The sequence below is a fragment of the Crocodylus siamensis genome, chromosome 2, assembly GCF_052110815.1.
Source record: "Crocodylus siamensis isolate JL-2025a chromosome 2, ASM5211081v1, whole genome shotgun sequence".
NCBI lineage: Eukaryota > Metazoa > Chordata > Crocodylia > Crocodylidae > Crocodylus > Crocodylus siamensis.
The window spans coordinates 209,251,169-209,257,168 of NC_143396.1; the positions used below are offsets into that span (position 1 = coordinate 209,251,169).

General features: G+C 47.7%; 1 protein-coding gene across 3 annotated transcripts in view; it reads right to left on the reverse strand.

Annotated features, from left to right (window-relative positions):
* SHANK2 (SH3 and multiple ankyrin repeat domains 2) overlaps positions 1-5,157 on the reverse strand; it is a 736,911-nt gene extending 731,754 nt beyond the window's left edge. For 2 of the 3 annotated variants that reach the window (XM_090032909.1, XM_090032907.1), the window contains exon 1: positions 5,039-5,157. The gene's annotated coding sequence lies outside the window, so the exon portion shown is untranslated. Of the gene's footprint in view, positions 1-931; positions 980-5,038 lie in introns of those variants that run through there. The other variant, XM_090032908.1, reaches the window with a different exon arrangement.
* Positions 5,158-6,000: the final 843 nt, after the last annotated feature.

Sequence of the window (6,000 nt, forward strand, 5' to 3'; positions counted from 1 at the left end):
TTGAACTGTGAAAGTAGAATTGATTAGAAGCTGACCACAAACAAACGTAATTGTTTTCACTATCTGATTCAAAGCTAAAAAAAGGCACAAAGCAAACATCATAGGGTGCTGAAAGTAAATTAAGTTTTCAACATCCTTTTGGTTCTGTGAATACCAGGTGCTGTTTGTTATACAGGCAAGAAAATTAGGTTCTAAAAAAATACGATTTTTAACATGACAGTGTTCTTTTAAAGCTAATGAAATGCAAATCATTATGCATATATTTACATTTAATTAGGACAAGATTGAAAAGTTACAGAAATGAGCAAGTCCCTGTACAGTTCAGAACACAGACATTTCAGGTCTGTAAGAGACTAGAGTAACTCAACATATGGGAAACAAGCTAAGAGCAGAACAGAACTGCTAAATGACTGAGATAAATATTACACCCACCTCTCTTGTCCTTATCAAAGATTCAGGTTTTTTAATATATATTTTGTGCATGTGCGTATACACACACACACACACGCAACAGGGTTTTTTAAAACCAATTAAATGTATATATGTATACACACACACGCGCATATTGCAAAAAAACTGGTTTGATTGGAAACACAGGTAACACACAGTATCTCTGATAGGGCATTACAGTTACAGGAAGAAGGGTTTATCTAAAAGACTTTGCAGTTTCTGTTCAACAACAAAAGCTCATCAGACACTTGAGTGTGGTATTCTATCCTACCTTCAAAAGCCATGAAAAGAAAATTCTACCAATGAAACTGAAGCAAGAAACTTGATAAAGCAAGATCATGTTAGAGCCTCTTGCATAATTCAATTTCCCCTTTTTGGAACGCTCTTGACCTGCCTGTAAAGGGTATTTAACTTTTTCTCCTAAACCCCATTGCTTGTAGTTTCTGTGTGGAGAGAAACTTCCCACATGAAAAGATCTTACCTTGGGGCACATTTTAAAGGGTTAAGTCCTCAGGACACCTGCTCCAGGAAGCCAGCGGAAAGAAGAGAAAAAAGTATTTATGAGAAGTAAATTGCTCAGGGAGTAGTGTGACCTGCACTTGCCCACAGAGAGCACTGAGCCTGAACAGGATTTCAGCCAACCCAGGCTGCCTTCTGCAGTCCCTCCCTCCCAAGTCCCCACCCTGCATTCAGCTCACAATGTAGCCAAGTCAGAAGAAGAGAGAGATACAGAGTTAAGCCAAGGGAGGAGGGGAATAAATGGGAAGCAGAGGGACAATGGAACTGGGAGAGAAAGAGGGAGCAAAGGAAGGAAACTCAAACTAAAGGAAATAAAAAAGAGGACCTTTTCTGGGTTGTTGGGGAAGATAGAAGTAAGAGTGATCTGAAGAGCTACCCCAGCCTGGTCAGAACAGATGCAAATGGTTTGTTAAATAAATTCTGATCCCTCCCCCTATCTCCATGTGCCTTTGGCTCTAGCACATGGAAAAGTACACCACCTCAGGAAAGGGCACAAAAAGCATACTTCACATTTTCAAACCTGGCAAACTAAAGTTAGCCTCTCTTTTTCCTCCTCCTTCTACAGAAGCAGAGACTGGCCATGGCAGGACATAGCAAGGTGGGCTAGTGCTCTAAAGTAGTACAGAAAACTCTCTAAGGTGCTTGGCTGTTGTGTCTTTCTCACATGATCATGGCCATACTGATCACTAGATATGGAGTCAGAAGATGGAGGATCTGGCTTAACTAATTCCTATAAATTTCATATAATATCAGATATTTGGCATGAGGTCAGACTAGATAATGTAACTGCCCTTTTTGGACTAAATTTATATTAAATTATGAAAACTATTTAGGAGCCTTATTAAAATTGGACCCATGTTCAAAGATGCATAGTAACCGCACCTTTCAATACCCAGAATCTGTGAAAATAGAACCACATTTATGTACAGGTCCAGATACAGATGGCACTCAAGTTTGAAAATGATAGCCACATATTTTAAGAAAGCTGTTGTCCAAGCATGGTGCCTCTAGGAGCAGAAACACAATACCATTTATTGCTATTTGTATTACAGTGTTGCTTAAAGACCTCAGCCAATACAGGGTGATACAAATACACTGTAAGAAAACAGTTTGTGTTCTGAAGGCAAAGTAAATAAAAACTGAAAGAAAAAGCATATTATATGTAGTTTAAAAATGGAGAACACATCTACCAAGAAGCTATTTAGAAATTTAAAATACCAAAATAGCATTAGGCCAGACACCTATCTGATACACTGCCTTTTAACCTAGATAGGTACCGGGGCTTAGAATTATTTTTGTAGGTTTGTTTTTAACATAAGCAAGGTGGAGCCATGCTATTTCACAACTAAGTCACAACCTTGATCCACAAATGCAGATAAACAATGTTGTAAGTTTTTTTTCAGTGACAGATCCATGCTGCCTCAGCTGAGCAGTAGGGGGTTGACTATGGGAGGTGAACCAGACAGAACCAGGGCAGGGACAAAGAAAAGAGAAAAAAGACCAAAAAAGTAGTAGGAACTAGAACTTTTACAAGAAACATTATCAGGGAAACAGTTGATATGCATGTTTGCTAATTTATTAGTGATTTTGTTGCTGCTGCTGTGTTACAGAGAAAGGCTGTGAATATAACACTGCATGCTTAATTATTCAAGTAGGCCAAGTGAAGTCAGTAGGATTAATTGTGTGCTTAAAGTTAAGTGCAGTTTTAAGGCCTGACAGAGACAACATTTTTTGGACTCTGTTATAATTCCCTACCTTCTCACTTTTTATTTTACGTCCTATATTTCTCCTAGTTATAGTGTCACAAGGATGTGAAGTTGAAAGGTCCCCCTGCTCTGAGGCAAGGTCAAGCATACCTAGACCACGCCATTCATTTCATTTCATCTTCTTGTTCTCTTCCTTTACAGCTGACTCAGATGTGGTTCATCAGTATCATATGTACCTGTCTACCCATGTTGCACACAGCCATTTCCCCAAGGCTCTATCAGGTCCACAGTAGGTTTCATCAAGGCTCCTTCTGTTCACCATCCCTGAGTACTAGAAGCCCTCGTACCGCCCAGGCCACCATTTCCTTCAGCTTGTAGTAACTAAATTCTGCATAGCAACCACCAGTTCTGTCCCCCACTCCCCTCCCAGCACAAACACACACATGAATAGGGAACCAGCTCTCCTCTTAGGCAACAATGAATGAAGGAATGTGAGTTCAAGCCAAGTTACAACACCTTTCCCTGCTGGCCAAGTTCCCTGACCTTTTCCTGAATGCCAAATTCTGCCCTCTGTACAAATACCCTTCTAATGAAGGAATTCCATCAAGATCAAGCATATTACTCAGGACTGACACCTGCCTAAGTGCAAGTGGAATTTGCCTTTGTGATTTAACTATTTAAAATATGTTGAATGTATACATGTTTTCATCTTTGTGTAGGACCAGAACATAGTGGTTGTTCGTGCTCACAGAAGATGCTGGGTGCCTTCGAGTCATAGGACACACCTACATGAGATATTTAGGACACTTATACACATACGTTTATCTGCTCCAACACACCAGAAATCCAGCACGTCAGAGCAGACTCAATTAATCGAGTCTGCGGAGCATGTGAACTGCTACGCCCAGTGCTGCGTTGCGTACATTTGTATAAGCAGCGAAATGCGCATCAGTGCTGAGAAAATGGCAGCGATGTGCTTTTGCACTAAAACACGTTTGTTGTGTTTTAGTTCAAAAAAGTGTGCCGACACCATTTTCTCAGCGCTGACATGCATTTCACCATTTATACAAATGCATGCACTGCAGCACTGGGCACTGCAGCCATGCATGCATATGTACAAATGTTCTTTCTGTGGAGCTGCCTAATTAGCTCATCAGTAAAACCTTCATGTCTACACGTGCAGCGCTATTAGGCCATGGGAAATTAATAAACTCTGCACGAGTACAAGTACCATATCAATACAATGCAACACAATGCAAATACTGTCCTACTGCGGAGTTATTTACTGCACAGCAACACGTGTGCAGATGCTGACAGGGCTGGCTGGGGCATGAGGGTGCTTCAGGGCAGGGGCTGCCTGCCAGCTAGCCCTGCACTGAATCACACTGCCCCAGCCAGTCTCTGCAGCAGGTTGAGCCATTTAGAAGCAGCCCCAGGCTGACAGGCTGACCCCCCACCCCCCAGACCCTCTGCCAGCCAGGGCTGCTCCACCCCACAATGTGCTGCAGTCCAGGGCCCACATTCAAGCACAGCGTCAGGGAGCAATAAACTCTGGCATGATATGTGCTGGAGTTTATTGCTTCGAATTAATTGCACAAGTAGAAGGGCTCATTGAGAAGTGGAGCTGGAAGGGACCTTTTAGCTATTCTTTCATGACTTGCGTGAGCCCATTCAGCATTTTCTTCTGCTTGGTTGGACTTCAGGTCCACCTATTTTTCTTTCCCTCTCTGTGTAGTCCTGGACACACCATTTAAAAGGACAAGGGGAAGGGAGTGATCCCAGATGCAAGTTTTCCGGGAGAAAAACAAAGCCAGTCCTCCACAGGCGCTTCTCCAGCTGCTGTCACTGAATGCCTCCAAGCTCCTGTCCCCTGGGGCACTTAGATCTAGTGTCCGGGCACCAGGTGCAGCAGCTGGCATCGGTGAGGCGCCACCTGGCGTCCCAAGGCACCGCGTGCCTCCTTCTCCACTGCGCTTTGCCAAGGGCAGGGCATTTGCACTAAGTTTTCCCCCTGCTGCCTGCCCGCTTTTCTTCTCTGAGCCGGGGAGAGAAGCCGCCGAGTTGTGCGAGGGTCTGGAAACTCCGTTTGAAGCCGGGACTATATAGCACGGCAGGGGCAGGGCGGGGCTCCAGGTGTGGCTGAAGGAGTAGGGGATCCCGAGGGCCGGGACGCGGCTTCCCTCGGAGCGGCAGCGCCCCAAGTTCAAGAGCGACTGCCCGGGGCCGCCAGTGGCAGAAGGGGCAGCGGGGGGACAAGCGGGGAAGCAGCTCGTGGGACAGGGAAGAAAGGACCGGGGAGGGGTCCAGGGCTCCGCTCCCCGCCTCGTCCCCAGGTAGGATTGGGGCGGGCGGCGCGCTCTTACCTCAGGGGGAGAAGCCTGGGCTGCGCGCTCCGCTCCGCTCCGCTCCGGCATGGTGCGAGCAAGTTGTGGCGGGGAGCGGCCGGCCGCCCGGGCGGCGCGGGGGAGGGAGCGCGGCGTCCCCGGCCCCGTGCAGCGGGGCGGCTCGCGCGCGCGCGCACACACGGCCGGGGCGGCTGCTGCCGCGGGGCTGACTGGGGACGCGCGCACACGCACCGGCCACGGCTGCCTTGGGGCTGGACACGCGCACATGCACGCACCCACAGTCCAGCCAGGGCTGCCTTGGAGCTGGACACACACACATACCCCCAAACCCACACTGGCTAGGGCTGCCTTGCGACTGGACACACACACCGGCCAGGGCTGTCTTGGGGCTGGACACACTTGCATGCACACACACCCAGGCCAGGGCTGCCTTGGGACTGGAGACACACACCCATATGCACACACCAGCTAGGGTTGCCTTGTGACTGGACATGTGCACATGCACGCACATGCGCACGCACACACCCACATACATACACAGCTTCCAGAACTGCCTTGTGACTGGGCATACATACATGCACACATCCACACACATGCACACACACCAGCCAGGGCTGCCTTGAGAATGGATACCCACACCCACACAGACATGCACACACACTGGCCAGGACTGCCTGGAGACTGGACACACCCACACACACCCACCTGCATGCACACCAGCCAGGACAGCTGCTGTTCTGGGACTGGGGTCAGTTGGGCATTCCCCTTCCTGCATGGACTTCACTCCCCCTTGTCCTTCACAAGAAACCAGCCCTTTTCCCCCCTAGAGAGGGAATGATGAAGCCCACATGCCCCCACCAGCATGGATTAGGAGCCACATGCTCAGCCCTCAGGCCCAGGGCTGCCCTTGCTAGGGCTGGGGGACTGATACATGGCAGAACTTTCCCAGCATAGTTCAGCCCTAAGAACTGAGTTGCCTG